This window comes from Schistocerca gregaria, chromosome 3, assembly GCF_023897955.1.
Source record: "Schistocerca gregaria isolate iqSchGreg1 chromosome 3, iqSchGreg1.2, whole genome shotgun sequence".
In the NCBI taxonomy this organism is placed as follows: domain Eukaryota; kingdom Metazoa; phylum Arthropoda; class Insecta; order Orthoptera; family Acrididae; genus Schistocerca; species Schistocerca gregaria.
The window spans coordinates 716,572,377-716,584,461 of NC_064922.1; positions in this window are offsets into that span (position 1 = coordinate 716,572,377).

Here is a 12,085-nt window from a genome sequence, read left to right on the forward strand (position 1 = left end):
TGCCAAGAAGAACGGACATGATGGTAGGCCATCTGTTAAGGCACCAAGGAATAACTTCCATGGTACTACAGGCAACAGTAGAAAGTAAAAACTGTAGAGTGAGGCAGAGATTGGAATACATCCAGTAAATAACTGAGGACGTAGCCATCAATATGATCCTTCCATATCACTCTATTCTCTTCTGTAGGGTCAATAACACAAAAGATTTTTAAATCTGCTCTTATTGTCTTACTCCTTATTTCGTCTATTTGATTACAGCCCCTTAAACATCTCATGAACTTCGTTTCTGCTAACTACATACGTGATTTGTCTGTTTTGTGTTGTTGTCCATGATTCGGAAACATATACGAGAGCAGGTATATAATTTCATTTATGTTTATTTTCTTGTTTTTCTTCCCAAAGTTCTCCCAATATTTTGCAGACAGCCTGATATTTATTAACCATCGTCTCCTTTTGTTTGTTATAGTTAAAACTAGTAGGCCAGGCACATTCTAGATAACTTAAGTAGCGTAGGTGTTCCAAAAATTGTTTTATTTATTGTTATTTCCGCCTGGATTCTTATGTTTCAAAGCTATTATCTTTGTCTTACTTGCAGATACAATTAAGTTGAAGCATACTGCGTTTTGACTCAATCTTTGTACTGTTCTTTGTAGATTATCTCCTGTTTCCTGTTTAATTATCTGACCGTCAGCAAGTAAGAAAGTAAACTGCAGTCGTTCAAAAGAAAAACATCTTTTGCATGTTGCGCAAAAAGTTCTTCTATTTGACTTACGCCCCCAGAAGCGTTTCGGTTTAGTTACAAGGCACCTTCAGTAAGTGTCCTGAAATATTACACGGTTTTTTCGTTTGACATGTGGGTTATCGTTTTCACATACAGTTTATAGATGTAAAACATTTCATTGAAATTTATGGTATGAAACGGAGAAGTACGTACAGAGTAGCGTTAATTATTTGTAAGCCAAATAGCTTTAGCTTATGTGGCAAACTGGTTAAAAGTTTGCAGGCTTCTTTGTGGCCACTGTTTCCAAAATATAGATTGTAATTGTCATTTTCTTTTTCCATATTTTTTGTAAGTTCGAACTCCTTTGCATTAAAACGTCCTCTTACATTCCTCATACCTACTTATTAAATATTTTTAGTATTAACTCGTTTTTCTAGTCTTGTAGACTCCTTTGAGAATTATCCACTTTATTCCTTAGAGGCTTGTGAGCTGTAGTTGGTTTTTTTTTATGTGAAGTAGTAACCATCTATTCACACAACTTCCACCCTGGGGGACTCAGTTTTAAGTCAAAGTAACTTCTCCATTGCAGAGGGCCGTCCAGGTGTTGAGAGATCTGCGTCCCCATTTCTTCTCTGTTAATCAAACCCCAGCAGAGAGGGTTGCTGATTCCAGTCTTCGAGCCATTCTAGGGAGTGACTGGTTCCACGTTGCCTCAACAATCGAAGCAGGCTTCGCCGTAATCCTGACAAGGGATTCTCAAAAGGTACTGTCTTCTTGCCTTGGGGAACCTAAGATTTCTCAAAGGGTGCCACTCCTGGCCCTGCTCCTTTCTGAAACTGGATTAGCACCCGTTGTGGCGGAGGTAAAGTACTTTACTTTTTGGCTAACCAAATTGTTCTCCCTGTCATTAGACACCGTTACTCTGCGTCAAGAAAGGCAGGACCCATTGGCAAATCAGGACGCTTCATCTCATCTCAGGGCCTTCCTCCCATCGATCTGTCTATAATTACTTCGTCACTCCTGTTAACTTTTGGGTTCAGTAACTGAGGAACCACATCTTTTCTCTCCATTGTCTTTAAATTTTTTAAAGTAATCACGACGTTATGTTTCATCACAGAATCGCTTTCAAGACAGGCCGCTCAGATCGCTGGCACCCACGGTTTTCCATGTCTGGGTGACCTCGCTTGGTATTAGCGAACCTCTCTTTCGCCGTAGCATCATTCCTAATATGGAAGTGGAAGCTGGCCTTACGACACATCCTGAGCAATGCCCTTGCTGTTCCTTGTGGAAGCTTCCAAACACCTTGTAAACCTTCACAGAATAAAATCTGTCATTCTCTGAGTGTTCCAGATTTTGCAGTATTATTTTGCGACACACCAAGGATCTGACGTGTGAAGAGTTACGTCCCTTAGGAGCGGTGACTTATGAACTGCATAGATCCTGAAATGCATAGCTACTCACGTTTGTAGCTCAACACAGAAGTACTGATGCGTTTTCTGTACTCTGGCCAATTTATACACTCATTCAATTCGCAGTATTCGACGCAACCTCTATAATCAACACATCCTGGACCACAATGTTTTACTGGTAGTTGCGCTATTCTTCCAGCCAAGGTTCTCCCGGTACGTGCTCGACACAGTGGCTCGTGAGAAACTGAGCGACCAAAAGAGCTAGGAAATCGAGAGTGGGATGTGTCTGGCAGCTACAACCTGGAAGCAATCACATCTTCTGCCGCGCCGAACTATTTTGCCGTGGTCAGAGGAGAAATTCTTCTCAAAGACAGTTGCCAACTGTAACAAAACCAATATGCTGTAACGTATTGTGTTGCTGAAGAAAGGATGTTTAGAATTTAACGTCCCCTCCGAGGTCTTTGGAGACTCAGAACAAGTTCGGATCATCAAAGGATGGGAAAGTGAATCAGTCGTCCCTTCTTCAAAGGTGCATTTTAGTTACGAGGGCGTGCTTAAAGTATTGTCTCCGAATTTCTTATGTCTTAGCTCTTAAATCTTTTTCAATAAAATAAACTTTATTGACATCTACATCTATGTTTTTCACATCTACATATTTATTTCTCTACATAGTCATTCTGGCAATCAACACCATTTCCCCACCGAGAGGCAAATTTTTTGGTACCGTCATTATAGAACGAAAATTTCCTGACAGATTAAAACTGTGTGCCGGACAGAGACTCGAATTCGGGACTTTTGCCTTTCGATGGCAAGTGCTCTACCATCTGAGCTACCCAAGCACGACTCACGGCCCGTCCTCACACCTTTACTTCTGCCAGTACCTCGTCTCCTACTTTCCGAACTTTATAGAAGCTCGCCTGTGAACCTTATAGAACTAGCTTCTCCCACAGCTTAAGCATTAAATGGGACTCCATCAATATTTGAGCAAATCACCCCATCTCTTATGATTTCCTCTCGCACATAGATCACACCTTTTCCACCTATATTGTTGCCACTGACGTCAACGTCCATAGCAGATCCCCTTGTAGAACCCCAGTGGTGGCGTCAGTTTACAGGCTCCCTACGAGGTGACATTGTTCCTATACCACGCCACATCCATCCTGAAAGCAACATCACCCCAAATGTTGTCCTGGCATCTCCAATCCTCCTTGGTCGTCTCACTGCAGAAGTCCTCGATGTGATTGATGTGACCCCTACCTGTAACCTTCACCATTTCCTGCACACAACCTCATCCATGTGTACCCCATCCCAATCTCCATCCAAGAATAATCTAAGGCCACACCGTGCTAACTGGACTTCATACCGGGACTCCAAAGAAATCGAGACTGGAAGCGACTTTCTGACCCTCCAATAACATGGCGGTATCCCTCACTCTACATACTTCGTGCAGCAGACTTTGTCAGACCTCATATTCACCATGTTCCTTCCACGGCCATATATTCTCACTATGCCACCCTCTGCCCACAGGCCCTATTCCTCATCTGACAATCCAATTACATGTACTGCTCGTTCCTGAGAACTTATGACTGGGATACACTCACACAGCACGGGCAAATACAGAGGCACTTCAAGAGTTTATTAGATTCAAGAAAATGATGAAACTGGCGCCAGACTTGCACCAGTCTACACACTACAATCCCCATAAACTTTCAAGTACTGGAAAGTATTTCATCGACGTCATACGTCACTAACCGTTCCTCCACAACAACCATCCATTAGGTGGTAAACTGGACTAAATGACCTCTTTTCATCTTATCTGTCTGACATCTGCTTCATCTCTGATGTCCATCATTCTGTTTACTCCTCTTCCCTAACATCCATGAACATACTAACAAAGGTATCCTGCGCCTGGCTCCTAACTTCTAGTACTTGGGAAACTTATCACCCACAGAATTAAATACACTAATCACAGCAAATGACGTATAACGTGTACTTCACAAAAAAAAAGCAGCACACTGCTTGGTCACGCGCACATCACCTATTGTCACCTTAAAGGATGCTCCCTCTCCTTCTCGTCATCCTGGTGATCCTTTATACCCCTATTTTCTTCACAGTTACTATCCTGAGCTCTGGGAAGCTTCAAAAATCCTATTTTTCCTCAGACCACACAAATCCTTGACTTTTGTCACCTCCAGTCATTCCATCTGCCTTACTTCAGTGTTCATCAAAGTCTTTGAACCCATCCTCTTCCAATGCATCCATCATCTCCTTAAGAAACAGCACCTTCATCAAATTAACCAGTGTGGCTTTTGTCCCAGTTTCTCCTCTGATGACCATCTCCTGCACCTAACTCATCTCTTATCCCACCAACTGAACTCCCATAAATCAGCTGTATTTGTGTTCCTCGACCTAGAGAATGCCTACAACCATGTATGTCATTCCAGTCTCCTTCCCACACTCCAAATGTATGCATTTCGAACTAACAATGGTCGTATTATTGCATCCTTCCTGTCTAATCGCCCATCATCTGTCACTATTAACAATACCAATTCCTGAACCTACAACCCCAATGCAGGGGTGCACCGAGGCTCCATCCTTTCTCCCCTTCTTTATCTCCAGTACACTGCTAAAGTGCCCAAAGCACCCTCACCAGTCATCGTCAGCCAGCGTGCTGATGACAGCGCTTTCCTCGTCCTCCACCCACACTCCTGAAATTCCAAAAAGCCCTCCAAATGTACCTCAATCCGTTTACCTCCTGGTTTAATTAATGGCTCCTCAAGATCAGTCCCTCTAAATCCCACGCAATAATAATTGGTCAAACCATTCATACCTTGTACCTTCATGACCTATACCTTAACGTTTCCCATAGTCCTATTTGTTTAACTAACACACTATAATATCTTGGGGTAACCATCGACCGGTAACTATGTAGAAACTTCACCTACTAACCATCTAGCAGGAAGTCAACAATAGACTATAAATACTAACAGGCCAAACTTTGGGATTTCACCCCTCCACTGTTGTCCACACCTTCTAATTCAGGATCTAATCCATCCCCTCCTGCGTAAATGTTGTATGGGCCTCTGCCACACCAAATATCCCTCCAAACGTCGTCCCTCGAAATCCTTGTTTTCTGCATCTGTTTATCTTCCCCCAAATAGCTCCTCTGCCATCTTATCGAATTCCCACCCCTCCTCACCCACATAAAAAACCTCAGCATCTCCTATACTATTCCTTCATCCCTACATTAGCACACACTCCATATCTTGTCTCAATACAACTTTCACCAACTGCCTCTCCCAGACAATGAAATCTGTCCTGAAATTTATCCAGTCTACCAACCTTAACTTTTCGTCATCTGTCAACTCCGCATCATGGCTCCTGTCACCTTTTCCCCTCTACATCCAGCCGTACCCCTTTCCTCTTGTAGAACTACCCTCCCCACACATGATACTTCTCCTCGCCTTCTTTCTTTCCCACTGTCTGTGTTCCCACTATCCGTTACCTCCTACCTGTCATCTTCATACTTTACCCACCTAACAAATGCCCATCTCTTTACCCACACATGTCAACTCTATGGAATGTATTCTCTCCTTCATCACAATAGTTCTCACCCAGGGCAGGCCCATCAGATGTCAATTAAACATTCAGTGCTCCAGTGCTTTTTAATTGAGGTATATCACCAAATTGCTATTGTGTTTTTCGTCCTTCTATCCGCCTGTTATTAGTCTTTTTAATTTAAAATGAAAACAGTATCACATTGGTTTTTGTCTCGTCTTTGTCATATGTTTAAGAAAGCTCTTGGCTGAAGGGCAGAATATTGTACAGATGACAGGGCTCCCCTCTCAGCCTGTATAGGGCTGGGGAATGACATATCTACTAAGAAAAATCTATGTTGGTCATCAAACTGTTTGCTGCCTTTTACAGATGGTCGTGTTATCACACAAAGCTCCCATACCTGGATTATGATGTGCACCATTGTGATGCAGCTGGGAACAGATGCGAAAAATTTAGTTTAGAATTAACACTAACGACACTTGGCTATATGTGTGTAGACTAACACCTCAACTGGAAGACAAAGGACGTAACATGTAACGCTGTTTCAAGAGCTGACTGCAGAAACAGTTGTGGCATAGTTTCTGTCAAAACCATGAAAGAAAAACTACTGAGCTGAGTTGAATGAACGTGTAAAGTAACTGACTGAAGAATAAAGAATATTGAGATTAGTTTAGATGTACACACGTAAATTGTAAGATTTCTTCAACTAAACCAGCAAAACGGTAATTATAAAAGAAATTGCTTATAGACAATTCGGGCATAATTTTGTCCGAAGTGCCCACCATACATAGCAACACTAGTTTGCAGTCGTCAGTGCGTGGACATTTTGAAATTTGCCAATTGCTCTTATATTTTTTATTAAGAAGGAAGACAGTGCCTGAAATTTGTGATCTTGAAGCAATAAATAGTGATGGACAGATTATAAAAGGATTTTCCCTAGAATATGACTCGTGGATCACCCATTATTGACAAAGGATGTCAAATTAAACACCTTTCACTCGTATAGTTTCACAGCTTATTTTATTTGGCTACCAGTTTCGTCGATTTACTACGCACATCTTCAGGCCCTGACTGACGTGTAGGAAGATTCCACCTCGGTTCTGATCAAAACAGGGGCCAGCAATACAGGTCCTAGTAGATTTTTAATTGCTGTAGTGATACCTTCAACCACGGTGGTTGAAGGTATCATTATGGAAGAGGCCAGCAGTACTGGTATTAGTTGGCTCAGTTTTGATCAAAACCGAGGCGCAATCTTCCTGCAAGTTGGTCAGGGGCCTGAAGAAGGCGTAGTAAATCGCCGAAACTGGTAGCCAATTAAAACAAGTTTGGAAATTAGACGGCTGAAAGGTGTTTAATTAGACATCCTGCATCGAACAGCCGAGTCTCGGAACCATCTTTGAAAAGATGGATACAAAGGCCTTATTGATAAGTTTATCTAGTTCCAAAAAGTGCAACACATTTGTTCTCTTTGTAATCTGTTTTATCAGTCGACAAGTAGAAAGCCTAATTATCCTTGTTAAAGACGCTTCTCTCCCCAGATATTCAGCACGAATTTCGTGTGGAATTCACAGAAAAAATAGATAGCCACCAACAATTCCTTTAAGCTACATTTATATTCGAATCCTACTATTGCTACACTTTTTATTCGACGTTACGTATTTATTTATTTGGGTACGAAATTTTAATCTACTGTATAAGGTACCACTCGATTTCATGTTAAAAACAAATAATTTCGGAGTTGGAAATACATAAATGTCATTTCAATTTCCTACTAGACTGCGTAGATATAAATAGTTTGAGATCAATGATACTAGGAGCAAGCAATTACTTTAACTTCATCTGAAATATCAGAGTTAGTAGTGGTATTCCTTTAATTAATATAGTTACAAAGAAGGACTATAATTCAGATAGTGAGCATTTTACTATAGTTCAATTTGCCGGTCGGAGTGGGCGTGCGGTTCTGGGCGCTACAGTCTGGAGCCGAGCGACCACTATGGTTATAGGTTCGAATCCTGCCTCGGGCATGGATATGTGTGATGTCCTTCGGTTAGTTAGGTTTAATTAGTTCTAAGTTCTAGGCGACTAATGACCTCAGATGTTATGTCGTATAGTGCTCAGAGCCATTTGAACCATAATTCAATTAGCTGAAACATTTATGGTGAGCCTTTTTCCATAATTACCTGCCTATTGTGAAACTAACGATAAAAATAAGTAATAATATTACTGAGGAATGAGCACAAACACGACATTTGAAGAGTACCTGTTCTTAATCCTTGAAATGGATGGACTCGAGCTCATGGGGAACAGGCTTGACACAGTCTGACAGTTCACTCAACGTCTTATCGGTGGTAGGAGAATTTGCAGTCGTAATGTGGCAAGAAGAAAAGGACAGAGCGACAAACAATGTAAAAAGCAAGGCGGAAAGAACTCGAGAACCAAGTATCGGCACATATTACTAACAGAACTGTACTTCTAACAAGAATAGTGTCGTATGAGGATCTGTGATGACAGCAGAATTGCCATCACGCTCAGTCTGCATGTGATCTTTCAACTGTTGTCAATGCAGTGAGTAAGAAATGCAATATCTCTTCAACACTATAGAAAATATAGTGTAAGTTTGTCTTCCCATGGAACCAGCCTATTTCGAATACTGGGACGTCTGTTTGTATTTTTACTTTCATTTGTAAACGTCACCATTGTCCAGCTTTCAATTATAAGTTCCTGTGAATTTTATTCTCCTCGGGAACCAGCCCAGCTGGAACCCTGCATAGTAATGTTGTGTTTTTTAATTTATGAAACGAACTTATCTTTGCACTTCACACTCTTATCATTGTTCTATTCTCAAAATTGCACTAATGTTAATTTGGCACAGTTGTAACTACTGCTGGCTGCATGATGTTCGCTTTTTAGTATTTTACATTAAGAATTGATGCTTGTACATAGAACACTCTTTATTGTTCTGCTGTGGAAACTACAATTATGTTAATATTATGATATATGCATATTTGTTTTAGTCACTCTGTAAATTGTGTTTGTTATGTAAATATCTGTATGCATAGCTCACACAAAGCAAAATCATGTAGCTAAGTAACCTTTGATTACTGCAACAATATATTTATGTTCCTACAGCGTCTTTGCCTGGGAGCGCTGGCCAAATTACCTGCATTCCAAGTTGAGCAGTGTCGATTAGCAGACGTATTTTGAATAATGGTCAGGAACTGTTGGTCATTAGTGTGAGATAGGATTAATGGAATAGGATTATGAACATTTTTGATGCAATTACGGAGGGAGAGAAGCTAAGGGGATCATTTGTGAGTTGAGGTTGAGTTGAGAGGTTGAGGTTGTTTCAGAACACACTCAATTATGCATGTAATGTAGTGTCACACATTCGGTTATTACAAATTGATACTAATTACTTTGTGAAATACACAACAGTCGATGAAGAAGTTCTGGCCACAAGACAGACAGAAAGCTCATGACTACAGAGGTTCAAGTATACTTAATATCCAGACTCTGTAAATGTAGGAAAATTTTTGGTAACATTGAAACCACTAACTAGCTAAACCGTTTAATGATTACCACTGTTCCCTAGAATCGATATTTACTTTATATTCTGTTCACATTGTATGCATTATTTTATAAAAACTTGAAGTATAATACGTCAGCAACGTAAAATACTTGCAACCTCATCCATAATTAAAGAGAAATTACTCAGGTCTTTAATACAAAGGTAGCTGTACACTGATCTTCAGTCCTAGCAATAATTTTGAACTATGTGTCTACTATTAAATGAAATTATATTTAATTTGTAATTCAAGTTTATGTTAGAAAAACGATGCAACATTTATGTTGCAAATCAATTAAACAAATGCTATTCGCTTTGTTAATTTCTGTACATTATCTTGTTTCACACAACCGAATCGTTTATTTTACAAACAACCTACATATAATTATCAGGAAATAATGAACCTAAATTACGCTGTCAACATTTTATCTCTGTGTAGTAATTTTATGTAGTAATTTAGTATATCAATCAGTGCTCTTGGTTGTTACTAGATGTATAAAAGGATGTGCAACAGCACTGTCATTATGCACACTGTACCCGTTTTTAGAGAGTTAAGGTGCACCCAGTTTGAAACGCCAATAATGTTCATTGCTGCACGCCACCTTTCCAGTAATAAAACTGAACTATCAGTGATGATTTCTGTGATAAAGCAAAGAGTGCTACAATTTCATACAGCAACTTATTACAGACCACAGGACATCAGCAGTAAAGCAGATATGAATACCTAAAAGTTGAGTATTAAATTCTACCACTGTGTCTGCATAACCCAGGAATTTTATTGACATTTTCATTTTTATCAGTTTCAGTCTAAATTTCGTGTCCAAGCACATCGTGTTCTGCACACGGTGGAGGAACTTCTTTTTTTATTAATTTTAGATGAGGTGACTGAATGAGATTTGAAAACGAACTTAACTCTTTTGATGTTTTTTAAACAACTGTATTCTCTCACATTCCCAGCAGTAATGCTACAATGTGTTGGTAGGAGCTGGGATGTGCATAACTCTGTTTGTAGTGCTGATATTATCTGAAAGTTTTAAGTTTGATGTCAGGGTGGCATATTTTTGAACGATTTGGACTGTGGACGATTGTTGACAAACACTGAAGTGATATGTGGGTAAATGTATAGTCGTTAACTGTGTGAAAGATTTGTGCCTCTCATCGCAATGCAACAAAAAATAAGTACTTTCATCAATAATGTTTTTCAGTTGTTTTGTTAGGACTTGTTAATCCGTGTGTGGAACTTGTGTTATGATTGTACTGTGTTTTGAAAAGTCCGTATGTTGCGAATTTGTAGAACATTTTCAAAGTGAGTATCAACAGTATAAGCGAGGTTTGCAGGAGTTTCAGCATGGATCATAACAGCGACGAAATGCAGCAACTTTAGTCGTCAAATTAAGAGTTAATTACCAGGGAGGAAGACTATCACAAAGAATATGCAAGCAAATATTTCATAATCGCTTCAGGTATTTCAGCAGTGAGAGCCATTAGAAGACACTTTTCATCAGTTAACATTCTTTGGTGACATTGTCAGAAAAAAATAACAGTATAAGTAGAAATTTCGAGTAAATGGGAATAGATTTAAAAGAAATAAAGGAAAACATAACATATGTTAAGAAAAACGTAATTGTACTGGTGAGAATACTGACAAAGTAGTGCTGAAGTAGGTGGTTTTAAACAGTTTAATGATGTGGAATTGAATGTAATGAACGAGAAGGTTATTGTTGTTGAGGAGAGATTAAAAGTAAAAGGGGAAACGATAATTAAAGAGTCATCGAGGAATGATATGGATTTCAGTCATAAACACAGATTTTTGAAGTTAGACTCACAGAACATAGACAGAAAAGTAGAATTAAAACAAACACAAAGAGTGGAACTATTGACATATTCTAACAAGAATATAAATGTAGTTAACCAGAAGTCAAACAATTAGAAAGCAACTTTTTCGTTAATAATTTTTTGTTTGGTAATATGTTCAGTAATACGATTTTAAAATATTTCCCAGGACATCATAAGATCCGTCAGGCGGACTTTTTGTGTGAGTAGAAAGATAGTTCGACAGTCAGTATGCCAGATCATTTTAAAGTCAAGTTAGTTAAGAAGTTTTTAGAAGGAGAAGCTTTATCCTGGCTAAGGAGCATGTTAACACAGACATTTCAATTGAAGAATTTGGAAAGTTATTTTTAGTAAATTTTGGGCATATAGCAAGCAAGCTAGGATTATGGTGAGATTTTTAAACTGGTTGTAGTTACAGAGAAGGCAACGGAGAATGAGGGAGTTCTCTGAGAGATAGATATTGCCTTAAAATGTGGACTGCTAAACAGAGTCCAATGGGGATTGGCCTGTGGGCCAGATGATTCAGTAGAGTAACTTTTTTATGTGTGTAGACAAATTGGATAGAGATAGTAACCAGAGAGAGAAATAATTTCAGAGGTAATGATTACAACAATAATTGTGATACACATGACAGAATGGGTGATGATGGAGGTCATGATCTGAGAAACAGGCAATGGGGAAATGAAGAAAGGACACCTCCAGATAGGAGAGGATACAATGGAGATAATAACCAGGGAAATGGGTAACCACATCATTGGAAGCTTTTTCAATCTGAGGTAAGATGTAGGCACAGAAACCAGACTAGTCAAAATATTTAGAAGAAGGAGTTACTGTTCACAAGCTAGTTCTCATCAGAGAACCAATAGGTATTACCAAGTAAATGGAGTTGATTCTGATGAAGAATTTTGGGAAAATATTTTGAAGGAGATGAAAGACGAGGAAGAGTCAGAAATTGAATTAGGGTATGATGTGTTGACAAATTTTTTTGATAAATGTGGA